The sequence below is a fragment of the Pholcus phalangioides genome, unplaced genomic scaffold (genome assembly GCF_987345545.1).
Source record: "Pholcus phalangioides strain wild (caught in Gottingen) unplaced genomic scaffold, Ppha-v1.0 ptg000022l_1, whole genome shotgun sequence".
Taxonomy (NCBI): domain Eukaryota; kingdom Metazoa; phylum Arthropoda; class Arachnida; order Araneae; family Pholcidae; genus Pholcus; species Pholcus phalangioides.
The window spans coordinates 37,813,646-37,833,294 of NW_028301615.1; the positions used below are offsets into that span (position 1 = coordinate 37,813,646).

General features: G+C 36.1%; 1 protein-coding gene across 2 annotated transcripts in view; it reads right to left on the bottom strand.

Moving 5' to 3' along the window:
• Positions 1–19,649, bottom strand: part of LOC149070377 (poly(A)-specific ribonuclease PARN-like) — a 205,844-nt gene that overhangs the window by 175,935 nt on the left and 10,260 nt on the right. Inside the window, exon 3 of one of the 2 annotated variants that reach the window (XM_089249733.1) lies at positions 17,606–17,731. The gene's annotated coding sequence lies outside the window, so the exon portion shown is untranslated. Of the gene's footprint in view, positions 1–17,605; positions 17,732–19,649 lie in introns of those variants that run through there. The other variant, XM_089249734.1, reaches the window with a different exon arrangement.

Below are 19,649 nucleotides of genomic sequence, written 5' to 3' on the forward strand. Positions count from 1 at the left end.
ATATAATATATATATATATATAACTGTGCAATCAAAAAAAAAAAAAAGCATGATAGTAATATTGGCGGGGAAAATTTTCTCGGAAATCGCGCCAAAATGTTCTTGAGCTCGCCATGGATTTTTGATAATGGTAACCAATATTTTTCTAATTTTAAAATTTTAAACGAATATACATTGGTTCAAAACGGTATTTTTTCAGTATCTTTTTCAAAATCATAAAAACATTTGAAATATTCTATATAAATGATCATCATAAACCTCCGATGTATGGGAACTATATTTTGCGGCGAAGGAATACACTTTCTACCTTTCTCTCCACTGCAAAGTTAACCTGAAACAAACTATAGGTGAGTGGGTGTGTACGATTGAGGCTCTCTCTGAAATTTATTGTTTGCTTGCTAATTTTTTTCTCATCGTAACTCATTATTCAGTTTTAATATAACATATATAATTTTTCGTAATCACATAATTTCACGGATGTGTACTGCGTGTTAAATATTTTTTTATTCATATAATGCAAATAATAAGAGAGCTCTGATCTTATTCAGTATGGCAGAGAAAGTGTGTTCCAGGCGTGTTGAGACACATCATAACTCCAGACGATTTGATTAGTTGCACTAAATGCAAAGACATCTTCCATTATGGTTGTGGAGGTTTCAGCGAACTGGTATTCCGCAGGCTGAGACGTGATTGCGTTCTGAGTTGGATATGCTTTAAATGTAAAGAAACAACAAGCAAATCATCGAAGAAAGATCCACGTAGACAAGATGATCCAGGGGATACTTCCAAGAGGGATCCGGATCCATTGATGGATATACAGTTACTCTCTTTTTATACTGAAAAATTGCCGAGTGATATAAGAGAGATCGTGAACGGAATAAGTGAAGCATTCTATGCTCACATACAATCACTGAAATCATACATGTGCTGCCAATTCAAAGAACTGAGTGACCAAAACAAGAACTATCAATCCCAACTACTTGAGCTACAAACAAAGCAGCAAGAACTGTCATCGGAAAATTCTGAGCTAAAATCGGAAGTCAAGAAACTTCAGATTGAAATTGGTGAACTACAACAATATTCCTGTCGCTGTATCATTGAGATCCAAGGCCTTCCAGAGACTGAAAATGAGGATGTGATTGAATTGAAGGCAAGAATAGCTGATCAGGTGCAAAGTGATCTCGTGGACAATATTACAGTTATACATCAAGTGCTTACGAAGAAAAAAGATAAAATTTAGCAGATCATAATTCAGTTCGATAAAAAATCTAATCGTGACAATTTTCTCAAGTTGGCAAAATCTAAGAAACTGAAAGCGTCTTCGATTGACAGCAGACTGCGACCCACACCAGTTTATTTTAATGAACATTTGAGCCTATACATGAAAAATGTATTTTATCATTCCAAACAACATAAGCAACAACATAACGTCGCATATTGTTGGATTCGTGACTGTAAGGTTTTTATGCCTAAAACAGATGACTCCAGGGTGTTCAGAATCAGTCATGTAGATGATTTATCTCATGTCAATTAATAGTAACGAAAGTAGTTGTGTTGATCATATAGATATTATAATCAGGGATGCAAGCGCATCTCATCTATTTCAGAGCAGCAAACTTCATTTTTGGAGCAGAAATTTTGAAAATGTAGCAGAACTATAAACGAACTATATCTGCAATATAAGGAATAATTTTTCTGTGAAATGCCAAAAGTTTTGCCAAAAATGGTTGAAACAAATAATTCTAAATGAATTTCCTTCACAAATTAAAATCCATTAAAATTTTTTCTGCATTATCTTATCTCTGCCACTACTAAAACATGCATTACTGAAATAACGAATAAGAATTATTAGACTCTTTTCAAATTAAGCAACATGCACACTAAAAACCAAGAATTTCGGCTGCTTAACACCAAAATCTTATTCATACTGATATAGCAAAAGTGTGTGCAGAATATAATAAGGGTTTCCGTGGAAAAAAAATTAGCTTCTCATAGCATTTAAAGGAATTATTAAATTTAAAAGCAAAATGCAAAAAACGAGAAAAATATGAATATCTTATTTACTTAAACAATTTCTCAACCTAATAGCATGTTAATAGATTACGAATCACGAGTCGCTTTCAGAAGTTCAGCATCTCAATGACAATTCTTTTCAAATTTTTCATGCCCTTGAACATAAGATTTTGTATGTCTTATTTCATTAAAGCACTGGATGGACAGATTTTTCAATGTTCGAACAGACTTTTATTTATTTGTTAACAATGAACTCTCTTTCACTGTACTCTCTTTCTGCGTTACCATATGCTGAAGATAAAAAAGCCTTCACCAAAACTGGCAAAATTTTGAACTTTGGGCTGCTTTCAAGGTTACAAAGTTTGAATATGTCTGCCCAATATCTATCTATCTATTCTCTGAACTGATTTCATTTCTTGTAATCACACATAATTAATAGTTCTGTTGGTGATACAATGTTAAGCAACATTCCAGCAATACATGAGGGAGTAATGTACCATCCCAGTAATGCACCAGAGGGAGTGCGAAAAACAAGAAAGGGTGCAAACGTTTCATTCTCCCCAACAAGTTTTGGAAAGGTAGGACATTAATATAAAAAAGGTATCTCTCACAGAAATGATGTAAAATGAGCACTCGCTCCTAGTACAAACTCCTTCCTTTGATTATTGTTAAGAGCATACCCTTCTCCCACCACTGCAGTGGCGGACCATGCGTCCATATTAGGAGCCGCTCTAGGAGAGGTGCCATATGAAGTTGAAAGGGTGAAAAAAGCTTTGTTGATAAAAAAAAAAACGTTGTCAGTAGCGCCAAAAATAGATTCCGCATGGGTAGAAATTTTTTTCCTTGAGCTGCCCTTGTGTGTGTGTGTTCACCAAATCTGGATTTTCGCAATGTGAAATTGTCACGATCAGCAACTGCCGACGATAACCACACAGCCGCATAGTGGCTAGATGGAAAAACTATGAATATTTTAGCTAGAGTTTCCATACAGTCGAATACCGTTATAGTGAAATTCTCATTTTATATATATAACGAACACTTTTCTAATCCTCCAAATAAGTTTACGTAGGAAAAATGCAGAGAACTGTAATTCCTTTATAACGAAATTTCGTTGTAACGAAGTGATTTCTCCAGTCTATTTCGACTATAGTTTGTTATAACGGGATTCGACTGTATATATATAGATATACCATTTTTTCCCCCAACGATCTTCGAAAAATGTCGGTAATTTAAACGAGTAAACCAGTACCCTTTTCGATGTATGCCGTCTTTGAAAGCAGGTTGGCAGCCGCGAAATTACCGTTATTTTCAGTATATAACCCGCAGGAGAAAAAACTGTCTCCGAAATCGGAAAATTCGGCATATTCATTGGGACTTCGATAGCCCGCCGGTTAACCAATAACAGTATAGGACTTTATACTTCATGGTAGTAGAACTACTTTCCAAGGTCACGACATAACGCGATTGTGGTAGATGGTGGGAAGAGAAAAAAAATTGAAGTTTCTCCCTCCGTATCTTTTTCCGTGTTTCGGAAAGAACGCGTCCCGTGAACAAAATTTTCATTATTCTTTTTCCTAAATTCCGGGTATTTGAAACACTACAGTGCATTAGCGGTACCTCCACGAACCACAAACAAGAATTGGCGCAAATGCGCAGGGATTCGGTGCACCATGTAGCAAGAGAACCGTTTCGGCGCAGTTTGGCGCAGCTTTTGAACCCCTGTATAATTCTCTCTGAGGTGTGGATTTTTGATGTAGAGACTGGTCTTTATAAAATATCAGGTTTTGATTTATTCCCATGCTGTAGAAATTACAATAATTCAGGAGGCATATTGGTGTACACAAATAAATCTTTAAATTATAATAACATTACGTCAATCACAATGGAAACAGTTGAGGTGATTGGCATTAACCAGCCACAGGGCCGTCTTAAGAGCATCGTGGGCCCCCGGCCAAGTGGTTTTTATGAGGCCCTACCTGGTAAATTCTAGAAAATTTTTACCAGATCTCATTTTTGTGAGGCCCCTTTTCTCTTGAGGGCCCAGGGGCCTCAAGAAAAAAGGTGGCCCATGCGTTAAGACAGCACTGACCAGCCATCACTCAAATTAACTATTCTTTGTTTATATCGATCACTCTCATTTTCAAAATCAGAATTTGTTGAAGAACTTGACTCTATATTAATGAATATAAAATCGAAAAATGGTAGGCGACATCAACAACATATTAAAACCCTATCATGACGATCTAGATTACATGAATATGTTGTCAGGACATGGCTTCCTCCCCTTAATTACTGATCAAACTAGGCCTCTTTCTGATAGTTGTATCGATCATATTTATCTACGTCACTCAACTAATATTGCCAAATACTATTCATCAATAGTTGACACAGACATAACTGACCATTTTCCCACCCCAATATTAGATAAAATAAGTCAAACTATATACATAGGAAAATGAAAATTATTCGGTATACTGATATGGCAAATTTTCTCCAAAATTATGAATTTCGATTCTATCGCACTAATCCTGAAAAAGATTTTGATAATTTTTTATCCACCATGAATGTCATTGTCTAAAATCATTCCAGTGACCGAAACATTGTTTCAAGGAAGAAGGTCGGTAAACCATGGGTTACAGGCGAAATTTGCTATTTAATTAAGACAAAACAACAACTTTACATAAAAACAAGAAAATATCCGTATGACCTTTCTATAGAAACTGCATATAGAAATATAAAATCAAGAATCAAATCTAAAATGAAGCAATCTAAAAAACAGCAGTACTCTTTTAAGTTCTCGGAATGTCGTAACAATACTGAGCGGTGGAAGTTTGTTAACAGAATATTAGGCACGGAGAACAAAGAGAATGTACTTTCAGAAAATGTTGAACCTCTGATTCTTGCCAATCAATTTAGCTTGTATTTCAATGGTATTGGAAGAAATACTGTAGTTTCCATAGATGACTATAAAAAATATGTACATGGTTTTCAAAACTCAATTTTTCTTTCTTCAACTAATATTTTTGAAATAAAGAAAATTATTAACAAACTAAAAAACTCTGTATCTTCCATCGATGCAATGAACTCAAAAGTTTGGAAGCGTTTTCCTGACAGCGTCATTCAGATGTTCTCTGATCAAGTTAATAATTGTTTTCAAAGTGGTGTTTTCCCAGAATCACTCAAAAAAGCAATCATTACCCCTATCTATAAAACCGGTGACAAGAATGACCTCAGCAGTTATAGACCAGTCTCAGTACGGCATCCAAAATATTGGAATCAATCTTAAAATGTAGATTATACTCGTTTTTAAATGCTAATAATTTTTTCTCAGAAAATCAACATGGTTTCCTGCCAAACAAAAGCACTGAAACTGCACTAATTGAATTTAGCAAATTTGTAGTTTATAGCTTAGATAACTCAAAACAAACAATAGCAATTTTTCTTGATATACGAAAATGTTTTGACAGCATCAATCACAGTATATTGCTTGCTAAATTGCACACATATGGAATTACAGGAATTGCTTATAAATTATTTGAATCCTATCTTAATAATAGATCTCAATCTGTTAAGTGTGGTAAGCATATTAGTAGTCCAGTGATCATGCACAGAGGAATTCCACAAGGAACTACTTTGGGACCGTTATTTTTTACTACGTATTTATATTAATGATTTCTGTAACCTTGAACTAAATGCCAAAATAATCACATTTGCAGATGACACTGTACTTCTTTATTCTGGGAATGATCATCAACCATTGGATCATATTATTAACAACGATTTAATCAAAGCCCGAAATTGGTTTCAATCAAATGATCTCGAAATAAATATTCTAAAAACAAAATACATTAGTTTCTCAAACCTCACTAATTTGGATAACTGTAACTCATTTTTCATAATAAAAACTGTTCTAATGATCTGTTATGTACCTGTACTCCATTAGACCAAGTGAGCTCCATTAAATACCTAGGTATTGTTATAGATCAAAATTTTAAATGGAAGTTCCATGTATAAAACATATCCAATCAAAACTTTGTTTTATAGTTTATAAATGTTATTATCTAAAACATTATCTAAATATCCATTTTTTTGCTGTCATATTATTATTCCCTTTTTCATCGATACTTCGTGTTCATCAGTACAGATTCACGAGATCTCCTGATGAATTTGTTTCATTATTATGTGCTATTTCATCATGTTAAATAAAGTTTAAAAAAAAAAATGTATTATTCTAACCTTTTAAGTACTGAATTAACTTTTCAATTTTTTTAACAAGAATTTTTTACATGATCTTTATACTATATATTTTTAATTATGTAGCTTTTAATAGCATAGGGAAAAGACAAAAGCAGTTTAATTAATAAGAATTTGCTTGTTTCTAATTATTCATGACAAATCTGAATTTGAAAATTGAGAGGAAAATTGGGAAAAAAACAGCAAAACTAACAGATAATGCTTCTTTCCCAACTCTTCACCAATTTTTTAATTCAGATATCTCCATGAATATTGCAGTTAAAAAGATGGAAATTTATTCGTTGGCATCAGAAGAGACAGGGCAACAATTTTTTATTTTTATTTTATACAAAAATTGCCACGTTTTTAAGACAAATAAATTCAACTGGTCGAATCGTCGACGCGTTTCGGCTCTTCAATGGAGAGCCGTCATCAGGACCTCGTGGTCAGAACTCACACGAATGAAGAGTGATGTTTACGTCTGGTCGTCCGAAGAGTTCGCCTTTGTATTTGCTGCGTCCGAGTGGTCTTTGGATGCGAATTGGGGAGCCATCTGTTGTAAAGTGTTGAAAGTTTTTTCACGACTGAGGTTAATAAAGCCTGTCCAAGCTGACGAAATAGGTGGTGTGTTTCTTCCATCATTAACGAGGAAATTCTGGCATGTTCTGATGAAGTATCCCTCGAGAAAATTCAATTCCGAATTGTGTGTTGCTTTTTTAAAAACAAATGCTTTGTCAAAATCAAAATGATGTGAATGTTGCCAACAGTGTTGGGCAATAGCCGAATTATCCGTCCGCCCCTTCTCAACATGCTTTCGGTGTTCGAGAACTCGAATATTTAGATTTCTTCTAGTTTGGCCAATATATCCATTTTCACAATTCTTGCATGGGATGAAGTAGATACCAGATTCTTTGGAGGGTGAGATAGGATCTTTCAGATGGGAAAAGGTGAGTATATTTGTTGGCTGGAATATTGTATGGAAGTCAAATTTCTTGAAGATAGAAGAGATCATGAAACTTGAAGAAACGAATGGAAGAACAACGGTATTAGAAAACTGTTTTGAGTCAGCTGGGAGCAGGTTCGTGGTGCATGTCTGGGTCATTTTTCTGAGGACCTTGTCGATGATAAAAGGTGAAAAACCCCGATTAGAAGCGATGTCACGAAGGATATTGAGTTCATTCTGGAGGGAGGCTGAATCACTGCAAAGTTTTAGTGCTCGATGAACAAAAGAAGAAAATGCCGAAAGTTTCTGATTGGGGGGATGAAAGGATTTTGCATGAGGTGGCATGGAGATAGCGAATGGCTTACGGTACACAGATGTATGAAATTCAGTGTCTGTCTTTTTAATGAGCACGTCGAGAAAAGGCAGTATATTATTTTTTTCCATTTCATAGGTGAATTCAATATGTGGGTCAATAGAATTCATAAAATTGAATAACTCAGTGACATTGACATCAGTCTCATCAACTAAAGTGAATGTGTCATCAACATACCTGATCCAAAGTTTGAAGTGGTGGGTTTCCAAAAGTTTTGTTTCGAAAAAATCCATATATATGTCACAGAGGATAGGCGAGAGTGGGTTGCCCATGGCAAGACCTTCTGTTTGGCGGTAAAACTTTCCAAACACTGAAAAATAATTGTGCGATACACAAAGTTGGGTGAGTTGACATATTTCTTCGATTTCAGTCGAGGAGAAGTGGAATTCTTGCAGACGTTGTTTCAGGAAAGAAATTGCACCGCTGATGGGAATGTTAGTAAACATGGATTTGATATCGAAGGAAATCATTGTAGCGTTATCTGGTTGAATGCTGCGGATGATGGAAACGAATTCTGAGGAATTCTTTACTGTGAAACGATGTTTTTTGCAGAGAGGGGACAAAAGTTCAACGAGAAATTTAGCAAGTTGATGCGTAGGTGATCCAATGCAAGAAATTATAGGTCTTACTGAAAATGAAGGTTTGTGTATTTTTGGAAGAGCATACAGTCTCCCGCAGTTTGCGGCGGATGGAAAGATGCGTTTCTTGGTCGAAGAATGTAGAATGGGAGTCTGATTGATTTTCTTTTGAACCAATTTTAGAAGGGTAGGAGCTGGATCCGTATTGAGACAAGTATATGGTCCATCGCTAATTAATTTTTCAACCGACTCTTGATACATGGATTTATCAAGTACAACAATTTGGCCACCTTTGTCAGCTTGAGTGATGAAAATATTGTTGTTTCTTTTAAGTTCTTGAATGGCAGAGATCTCAGATTTCTCAAATGGTGAAGAAATGGTTTTTCGATTGGCCGAAACTGAAGAGGAAACCAAGTGCCGAAGAGCTTCTTTCTGATCAGGAGAAATTTTACTGTTGAGGAACGACCGTTCGATGGGCGCAAGAAGTTTTGTAGGACAAAAATGAGGCCTAGGTGATGCGAAATTAAGTCCGTATTCAAGTACTTTCAAATGGGCACCAGACAATGTTTCACTCGAAAGATTGACAACTTTTGGAGCATTCGAGAAGTCAGAAAATTTATGAGAACTTTTTTTCGAAGAACTTCTTGCAAGAAGCTGAGTGAACTTATTATCCAAAATTTCTTGATGTTGGCGATACACGTGAAGTGCCCGGTGGAACGATCTTGCGTCAAGCTGGGCGAAATCATCACGAGAATGTGCGAGAGAGAGATGCAGTTTGTACAAATCCAATTCAATTTTAGCAAGATTGCGACGGTGACCATGGATGATCGATCGCAAAATTGCAAGTCGACAATTGAAAAGGTTGCGTTTGATGCGAACGGAAACAGGCTGATTGGAAAAAACTTGTAAAAATTGTGGCATTACCTTGTGATCTCTGCAACGTTTCAGGAATGCAATCTTGTTAAGAATCCGGAGTTTCTTGATACGGAGGGCACAAAAATGGTTGATTGAGTTCATATTGGCGAAGTCCCAGGAATCAACGGACGTAGTATGAAAAGAAAGCACACGTTGGGCTAAAATATTATCACAAAAAATGAGTAGCTTTGCCTGGTTTTAATTTATACAAAAATTGCCACGTTTTTAAGACAAATAAATTCAACTGGTCGAATGGTCGACGCGTTTCGGCTCTTCAATGGAGAGCCGTCATCAGGACCATTGAAGAGCCAAAACGCGTCGACCATTCGACCAGTTGAATTTATTTGTCTTAAAAACGTGGCAATTTTTGTATAAATTAAAACCAGGCAAAGCTACTCATTTTTTGTGATAACAATTTTTTAATTCGGTTTTTGGGGCACAGGTTATCCAACATTGTAGAAAAAATACAAGATATACAGAAGACTGGATGTTGTGAAGATATTTATTATTTTAGATGTTAATTTTTTAAGGAAGGAAAAAACTCATCTCTGCCTCTACCGGGAGTCGAACCCGGGTCCCTCGATTGCCGGACGAGTGCTCTGACCACTAAGCTACAGAGGAGATAGAGATTTTTCTTCGCTAGAGCGTATAGTTTAGAGCGTATTTAGCGCTAGACTCCCGGTAGAGGCAGAGATGAGTTTTTTCCTTCCTTAAAAAAAAAAAAATTAACATCTAAAATAATAAATATTCACAACATCCAGTCTTCTGTATATCTTGTATTAACAAGTGGAGAGCGACATTCATGTCGTCATTGTAGAAAAAGTTAATTTATTTTATTAACTATACTGCTATAACTATACTACTATACTATACTAATACTACTATACTATACTATACTAATACTACTATACTATACTATACTAATACTACTATACTATACTAAAAAAACAACACTGCTTTAATATGTGATACTGAGTCACTACCAGGCATTTACTTTAGGGAGGACGGAGGGGGGGAGGGGCCTCATAATAAGAGCACTTCTAAAAGAAAAATGCTAATCCATGAAGTTAATTTAGGCTGTTACATAAACACATATATTAGGGTTTTTTGCTTGTTTGTTTATTGCTCATTTCTTATAGTTCATTTGTTAGTTGATTCATTAATGAATTGAATTTGAGAAATTAGGTGAAAAAACATGCTTTCTCAATGATTAACAAGATTTGTTTCAATTAACAAACAGTCAGTAAATTTGAATAAAAAATCTGATTTTTTGCCGTTCTAGCCACTCATAAGCTAATGCTCATATCTGAGAACAAAAGAAATCTAGCATTGGCAATGCTCGCAACTCAAAGAAAGGTTGATAACCCCTGCCATGCAGTATGAACAATTTTCCATATTTACTTAGAGTGAAAACTATAATGGATATTCCCTGTTAGTCAACACTGCCAGTTAATGAGCGCTTTCCTGTGCAACATTAATACAGTCAAACTTAAATTTAAGAGACACTCCAAAAAAGGAAAACCTGTATTTAAAGGATGGATGTCCTGATCAATGTCCCTTTGAATAGGAACTTATGTAACTTTGCATAATGGACACCTCTATTTGAGGAACAGAAAGTCTGGTTCAAGGGGGTGTTCCTTATTGAGAGGCTTCACCATACAGTGATACTTCAGCTATCAAATGCCTTGGATAACAGATTTCTTTTGCAATATTTCTGCCTTGGCTAGTAAATACAGATTCAGCTAATAAACATTTCCATTGATATGTACAGTAGGGTGGAACGAAATTTTTTTTTTTTTCAAAATTGCTATTGTAATAGCATTTAAAATATGCCTTTATGTGGAGAAATGCCATTCCTAATTTTTTTCCCCAAAATTCAAACTTCTTGCGGTTCCTCATCGCCCCTAAAGTTTTACTCACGTGTGGAATTCTATAACATGACACCGCGGAGGAGGCTTTCCTATTCCCCTGAACACGTGATTCGTTAAGTGAACTGGATGTATTTCCTTTGTTTCCAGTATTTATCTGCAATCTTAACCTTTAACTGAGAGGGTGTATAGCAGTCAAAATGACAACCAGAAGCTTTTATTGTGACATTTTAGGAAATCCTAAAAAGTTGGATTCTCGGGTCTTGCCCACCTATGGCGATGTTATGCTTTGTTACTTGCTGACTCAACGCAATATGAAGTCACACCAATCAAGAAAAGATCTAGCTATTGCAGACATTTTTGAAATTATCGGGCCAAAGATAGAAAAAATTTGGAAAACTGTTTCAATTCCTACGGTTTCTCACCAACAGATGTGCAATATTTTCAAAGACTTTTACTGTGATTTTGAAGACTAAGTGTGACAAGTTGAGAAAGATCCCAAATTTAGAGCAAGATTTCGTGCAAGATCAAAGAAGTACACGCAAGATGGCCATTGGTCTAGTAGGTGTCCTAACAACGAAGAAATTGATAAACAATGAACAAAGGAAAATGAAAATGGTATCTCATTTTAAGTCCATCTCAAGAAGAAACGGCGGAAACTAGTTCATCATCCACTAAAAACTCATCTATATCCAACGATTCTGAGGAAAGTGATCTATATGAGCCAAAACACAGTTTGTCGTTGAAGTTATCCTTTCCATCTACCAGTATCTGAAGCTAGTCCATCAATCTGTGCTGAAGCAAGTACTTCATTTGCTTTTGAAGTTCTACCATCATCCTCACAGATGAGAACTGAATTACCAAATGTTTCTCTTGCTTGTGATATAATTGGTGTGTCTGATCAATCAGCTGCAATAATTGCGAATGCTGCGCTGGAAGATGTTGGGTTATTGATGAAAGAGAAGCCAAATATGACAATAGACTGGATGAAAATAAGGCATGAAAGAGCATCACAGAGAGTTCTTTTGCAAGATAAAATTCCTAGAACAAAATGTGCGAGGAATATATTTTGATGGTCAAAAAGACAAAACCTTAGCTAGAAGGAGAAGAAATCACCTCAAAGAAGGTGATTCTTTCCAAAGAAGTGTCACGGTGGGAAAAGTAGGACACTTTCCCCCCCTTTGACAAAGAAGCCTGACATATTTCAACCCAGAATTGTCATGTCAAATAAGTGAAATTTGCTAAATGTAAATATAATTGTGTTTGTCGCGTGGAAAATATTTGAGCTTCTGTCTTTATATTATTGTGGAAAGCTGAGCCGAATCTCGTGGTTGTCTAGTTCCTTTCCTCTTGTGTTATCATTCCGTCTGATATTCATAAAATGCCCGAGATCTGAACCACAGATCGTTTGTATAGAGTGGACACACACTCTTTATGCATCACACTGTATGTGTTTGTCGGAAAATTCTAAATATTAAATGCTTTGCTTTGACATCTCAATCAAATACAAATACAAATACAACGCCACAACAGGCAAAATGCCCAACGAGGTGGCTGATAAAAAGATGCCCATAAAAATATGGTTGTCATATGTTTCAAAAATACAGCAACCCAATTAAAAATGCAATTAACACAAATTACAAACAATATATACACATGATAAAATATTATACAATGCCCATAAAGAATACTTATGGTTGTCTTATTCTAAGAATGGATAGCTTCTCGATTTACCCCAACATGTTTATCGTATTTCTTTTTAAACGTGTCAATTGTGTTACAATTTACTACCTCCGAGGGTAAGCTATTCCATTTATTAACAACCCTATTAGAGAAAAATTCCCTGCGACACCATAACCTTGCATTGTCCCTCACCAATCGATACTGGTGTCCACTTGTAAAAGCAGTCGATTGGCGGTGTACTAAAAGTGAGCTCAACAACAAATTCCTTGAATTTTTCTGATTCTTCCTGTAAAATTTTGAGAAATTCCGAGTTAAATTGAACGAGAAAATGTGTGTTCTTTTGAATAATATATTCTTTCTTTTGTGAGAGAGACACACCTAATGATCCATTGATAATCAAAGATATTATCGCCATCTTGATGAGTCAGTTTTTCTTGTTCCCACATGAACGCGAATGCTTCCCGTACATGTAAAAGGAAGATAAGATTCCTTTTCTTTTTTTCTCTTTCTCTCTCACTGTTCGTAATCCATTGTATATATATATTTTTTTATACTTGAAAAGCCGATTTTTCGCTTTTTGCATATTCTGAGTCTGGTTTTTTTTTTTTTAAATAAGGGAAACAAACATTTTTGTTCATGAAGAGTTAAATAATTTTGAGACCGTGTGAGTATTTCAATTTTAAAAAATTTATATATTTTTTTTTCTTTTTCTCTCCACTGTTTTCAAATGCTTTGAAGGAAAAAAAAAAAGGCTTGTGTTGTAAAATATTTTGAGGGAGAGAAACTTTTGAAATAATGTTATATGCTTGAAATTATTCTCTGTCATCGAGAGAGTGTTGAATTTGAATTTTTTTAAGAATTTCCTTTGTTTGGATTTAAATTTTTCGGCATGTCGCGAAACAAGAATATTTATATATGATGTCGCATATCGTTGGAAAGCTAATTTTTTTCCCCACACAATGATGCTAATGTTTTTTCATTTTGATGAATATTTATGCATTTAATCCGAAAATCTTATATTGAAAATTATTGTTGTAATTATAAACTTTGCTGAAAGCCGTTAATTTTCTTAAATCGACCCCGTATTGAGAGAAGATGTTTTTCTTTTGGTTTCATGTTTGTGTTCGTGCCTCGTGATACAATTGGATAAAATATTGGATGACGCAGTTTGCGCGACGAATTAGAGGGTGCGCTTTCTCAAGCCCCGCCCATCATTCAATTTACATATTATCACTGAAAAACTTTGGAGGCGTGCAGTTCATCGGGACCAGTTGCACGAGGAAGAACGGTCCCGCCGTTGAAGAACCCCCCCCCCCCACGTAACTTGAAGAGCCCCTGAAACTCAAATCCCAAGTCAAGTCACTCAAAACCCCTATGTAGTTCTGAACTGCCAAAAGTCGTAACATTTTACTTGAAGATGTAAGTTCAAGAAAAACAGCTATAAAAATAACGGTATGAAGCATCGTCTCGTCATATCAGTTGCTCCAAACTGATCCAGAAAGGAAGGTTTACTGTCATGCTAGAAAGATGAAGCCCAGCAGCTGTCTCTTGCAGTCCAGTCCAAGGATGGTACTTTGACCACACTACCCCGAGTGGTAGTACAGATGAAGAACTTTGATGCTCCGACATCGTAAAGTATGTGCACGGACCGTCGCTTCAACAGATACAGAGGACATTACATTAATCGTTCAATTCGCCAAGCAGATTCGCCAGTCAAAGGATGACTTATGAGAAAACGAACTGTCCGTACTGAGTGTTCAAGTTAAAGGGAACTGTTCATCGAAATCCGGTTGTCAAGAATGAAGTGACCTTAATATGGGAGATAGTGAGTAAATTTTCTCTTTCAAATTTTGTTGAGTGGTCAGGAAAAACCAAACTGCAGCAATATTTAGTTTTTTGTGTTTTGCACCCAAATAATTTTTCGATAAGTAAAATAAGGTTTTCAGCATCGTTGTTTTTTTTTTGGTATTTTGTTTTTGGAATTAAGAATTAAAGAACCTAATGTGCATTTAGACCTCTGTGTGTTACCATATTATTTTTTCTTTGTGACTTAATTGTTTCGGTTAAAATGCTCTAGTACATATTTATTCAGGAGAATTACTCACCGACACACAAAGGGTTATTGCGGACACGGTAACAACTCAAAAATGGTACCCCACTAATATGATCACCAGGCCAAAAGTTTTCTTTCTTGGAGTACTGTCAACTTAAATAGCACTCAACAATTTTGCACCACAACAGAAGAACCATATCTGAAGAACACATAAACATATTGCAAGAACCATGGTCAATTTATCTCGGTCGCACAACTCCAAGAAGTAGTAGAGCAAGGGATATAAAGTCATCAATTCTAGACTTTTTGAAGAAAGATTTTGATACGAAAGAATTGATGCTGATCAGATGCGACAGAACTGTTACCAACACTGGTTATAAAAATAGTGTTATCAGATTAATAGAGAAAGAAATAGGCCATCCCTTGCAATGGCTTATTTGTCTTTTTCACTTCAATGAGTTACCTCTAAAGCATCTAGATGGATGCTTCATCAGTCCACACGGGCTTCAAGGTGATATCGGAAAAAGTTTGGGAAATTGTGAACGATTACCTATATATATACAAATACAACGCCACAACAGACAAAATGCCCAATGAGGTGGCTGATAAAAAGATGCCCATAAAAATATGGATGTCATATATTTCAAAATTACAGCAACCCAATTAAAAATGCAATTAACACAAATTATAAACAATATATACACATGATAAAATATTATACAATGCCCATAAAGAATACTTATGGTTGTCTTGTTCTAAGAATGGATAGCTTCTCGATTTAATTCTCGATTAGCTTCTCGAATTAAGTTACAATTTACTACCTCCGGGGGTAAGCTATTCCATTTATTAACAACCCTATTAGAGAAAAATTCCCTGCGACACCATAACCTTGCATTGTCCCTCACCAATCGATACTGGTGTCCCCTTGTAAAAGCAGTTGATTGGCGGTATACTAATAGTTCATGGTCCATCCTATCCATCCCATTGAAAATTTTGAACACTTCGATCATATCTCCTCGACACCTGTATTCATCCAATGTAAACATATTCAAAAAATGAAGTTTCTCTTCATAACTCAAGCCCTGTGTGCCAATAAGGACACGCGTAGCTCTTCTCTGCACCCCTTCAACCAAGTCTATGTCCCTCTGTAGGTATGGTCTCCAAAACCTTACAGCATATTCCAGTCCAAAACGAACTAAGCATCGAAAAAGCAGAAGAATGACTTTAGGAGAACGCGAAGAGACCTTTTTGAAAATGAGACCAAGCATTCTATTTGCTTTTTTTACCACCGCTGAACAATGTTCAGAAAACCTAAGTCGCTCGTCAATGAAAATTCCCAAATCGGTGACCGTAGTTGCATTCGGAATAGTGACACCATTCAACTCGTAAGAGAACCGCGGGTTGTTTGAACCAAAATGAGCGACCATGCACTTATCTACGCTAAACGCCATGCTCCATTCATTTTCCCATGCTGCAATCCTGTTTAAGTTGGTCTGGAGCAACTCCCTATCGCTTTCATTCCCGAATACCCCCATTAGCTTCACATCATCTGCGAATTTTCAAGTAATCCCATTGATACACTGATCTAGTTTATCGATAAAAAGTGAAAAAAGTATGGTGCCAAGGACACTTCCCTGAGGAACTCCACTTGTGACAGAGAATTCCCCATTCACCATAACTCGTTGTGACCTATCTCTTAACCATGATTCTATCCAATTCAGCAAGTTGCCTTCTATTCCAATCTCGTGTAAATGCTTCAAGAGTTTGCCATGTTGGACCCGATCGAATGCCTTCTGGAAATCAAGGTAAACAATGTCGACATTTTTGCTCTTACCCAAAGCCTGTCACGTAATCATAGAAGCAAAGGAGGTTAGTTACACATGACTTCCCCTTCCTGAACCCATGCTGATTATCCGACAATACATTATTCTCGTCTATCCACTTCACAAACTGCCTTTTGATGATAATTTCCAAAATTTTCGAGAGGGAGCTCGTCAAACTCACTGGACGATAATTTGACACCGCTTCTCTACTACCCTTCTTAAATATCGGAACAACGTTAGCCAGTTTCCAATCTCTCGGGACGGTACCCTCAGCAACACTACTGTATATCTGTGCGACTGGCCCCAACAATTCATTAGCACCTTCCCTGAGAACCCTGGGATAGATATCATCTGGTCCTGGTGCTTTGCTTGCACATACATTTCTTAGAAGATTTAGGACCTCCATGTCATCTACTTGAATATCGTTGAGGGTTTTATTACCCCATGCAACACCCGTATATCGAATATAATTATCTCCATTAAAAACCGACGCAAAAAAGTCATTGAAAGCACTACACATGCCTACATTGCTCTCTACCCTAGAGCCTCCTATCGAGAGGGGGCCAACTGTCCCCTTACATCCATTATTGACGTATCGAAAAAATGATTTTGGGTCAGAGCCATATATATTGAATTCTAATTTTTCCCTCAACTATTTTTCTTTTAGAGAGAAATGTGATGTCTCTCTCCACTGTTCATACAAAGTACGAAAGACTGATACCAAGCAAATATGGAGATGAAGTTCAGAAAGAAAACTCACATTCCCCACAGGCACATGAATTTTCTTTCCGAACTTCATCTCTGCTTGGTATCTAGTCTTTCGTACTTCACACACACATTTTTCATTTTCCTGTCTTTCCAAGTAGTTGGGTACTCTGTACAGGTACTAGTGTGGTATCTGGGCTACAGCAATTACTCTGATTATCAAATATCTCTAGGTTTTGACATGAGCTTTATTTTGACTTGCATTAAAGACATTTTGGAATCAGTTTTCACAAGCAGTAAGTATGTTGAATTGTACAAATGCTAAAATTATGACAATAAAAAAAATTCGGGTTTTATGATCAGTCATAAATGCAATACAATAACAATAATAATAGAAATAAAAAGCAAAAAAACTTACAGCATCTTTTATATCCAGACACATTTGTAGGTTCTTCTTGGCCAAATCATTGAAAATCTGAGTTAAGTTCTTATATATATCGCTACAGTTGCTGCAATTAAATGTTCTCTGATCTGGTGGATTATTCTGAAAGTACAAGTTGGACATGGTTCTAATTAGTAGTGCACAAAAGTTCAGGCAAAATGCGATAAATCTATTTTTCAAACTTTTTGTAAAAATGTTTTTTTTTTAATTTTCCTGTAATAAATGCTTATTTCAACATTGTTTTATGTTTATCCATGACTTTTAGAGGCCATATTCTGCAGACCTTAGATATTTTTAGCATTGAGAATTTCTCTCAAAAGAATTCTTTTTAAAATCTTCAACTTTTAGTACTAATTCTCAACAGAAAATCTCCCCTCAGTACATTTAAAGGCAAAAAAAAGTGTAAGTGCCCAAAACAGAAATGTGAAATTGACAAAGATTTTCTTTCTCTGCTACACATATTCAGACATCCCAGCAATCAACAAAACGTTGAAATCATATTGAAAAGTATTGTAAGAGAGTGCTAATTATAACACAAACAGAATTACAATTATTTACTAATGCATGAACTTTGCTTTCGCCAGATGGTGTTACACATGAATTTTTTTTGTCACAGACAGTTGCTGCACTATGTATAAGAAAACTTGGGAATGAATTGGAAGTTTTGTTTCTTCTCATATTTTACACAACATGCCTTGCTCACGCATTACGCAGCATTGTAGATAGATATTATTTTGATTTTTTTAAACCATGAATTTGCTTAAAACAGCAATGGCGAGTTGTGTTCCGGACTCTGCCACAAAGCTGACTGGATAAAACTCAGCAACAGGATAAGTCTAGTGGAAAAGTTCTGGTGTTCATTCATTCAGCCATGACAAATATCGGAACAACGTTAGCCAGTTTCCAATCTCTCGGGATGGTACCCTCAGCAACACTACTGTATATCTGTGCGACTGGCCCCAACAATTCATTAGCACCTTCCCTGAGAACCCTGGGATAGATATCATCTGGTCCTGGTGCTTTGCTTGCACATACATTTCTTAGAAGATTTAGGACCTCCATGTCATCTACTTGAATTATCGCTGAGGGTTTTATTACCCCATGCAACACCCGTATATCGAATATCATTATCTTCATTAAAAACCGACGTGAAAAAGTAATTGAAAGCACTACCACATGCCTACATCTCTCTCTACCCTAGAGCCTCCTATCGAGAGGGGGGCCAACTGTCCCCTTACATCCATTATTGACGTATCAAAAAAATGATTTTGGGTCAGAGCCAATGTTATCTGCCAACCTAGATTCAACTTCCTTTTTACTATCCCTTATCGCTTTCTTCAACAGTCTTCTTTTATCAGTAAACAATGATAGGTCACCTCGTCCACTTTTATACTTTCTGAATGCTCTTTTCTTTTCAAGATAAAGATTCCGCACGCTATCCGTGAACCATAGAGGGTGCAATGTACAAACACGTTTTTTTCGATCAAAGGGTATGACGTCATGCAAAACAGAGGACAGCTTCGTACTAAATTCTTCCCATTGACTTACCACCCCTACTGATTCCAACCGGTCTTTGAAAACTTCCGCTAACCTTCTTCTCAAAACATCAATGTTAGTTCTCTGAAAACAAGGAACCAGTCTTTTGTTATCAACCTTACCCGAGGAATAGTTACAGTGAAATCTGACGATACGATGATCACTGGAAGAAAACTCTTCCCCCACCAAAACATGTTCAACTAGATCCTCAGAACTAGTAAGAACTAAATCCAAAATAGCAGTACCCCTAGTGGCTTCTGATACATGCTGATAAAAAAAATTTTCGAGCACCAACTTAAGAAAGTCTCTTTCATACTGATTTCCAGGTGAAAGGTTAACGTAATATATTGTGATATTTAAACCAAGTTCTAATAACCTTCCGATAATGGACAGTGACAACAGTGATTTAAGTGCAGATCAGATATATCTTGTGGAAATAGTATGGGCAAAAAACTGGGAATCAAGAGAATTATAAAAATTAGAA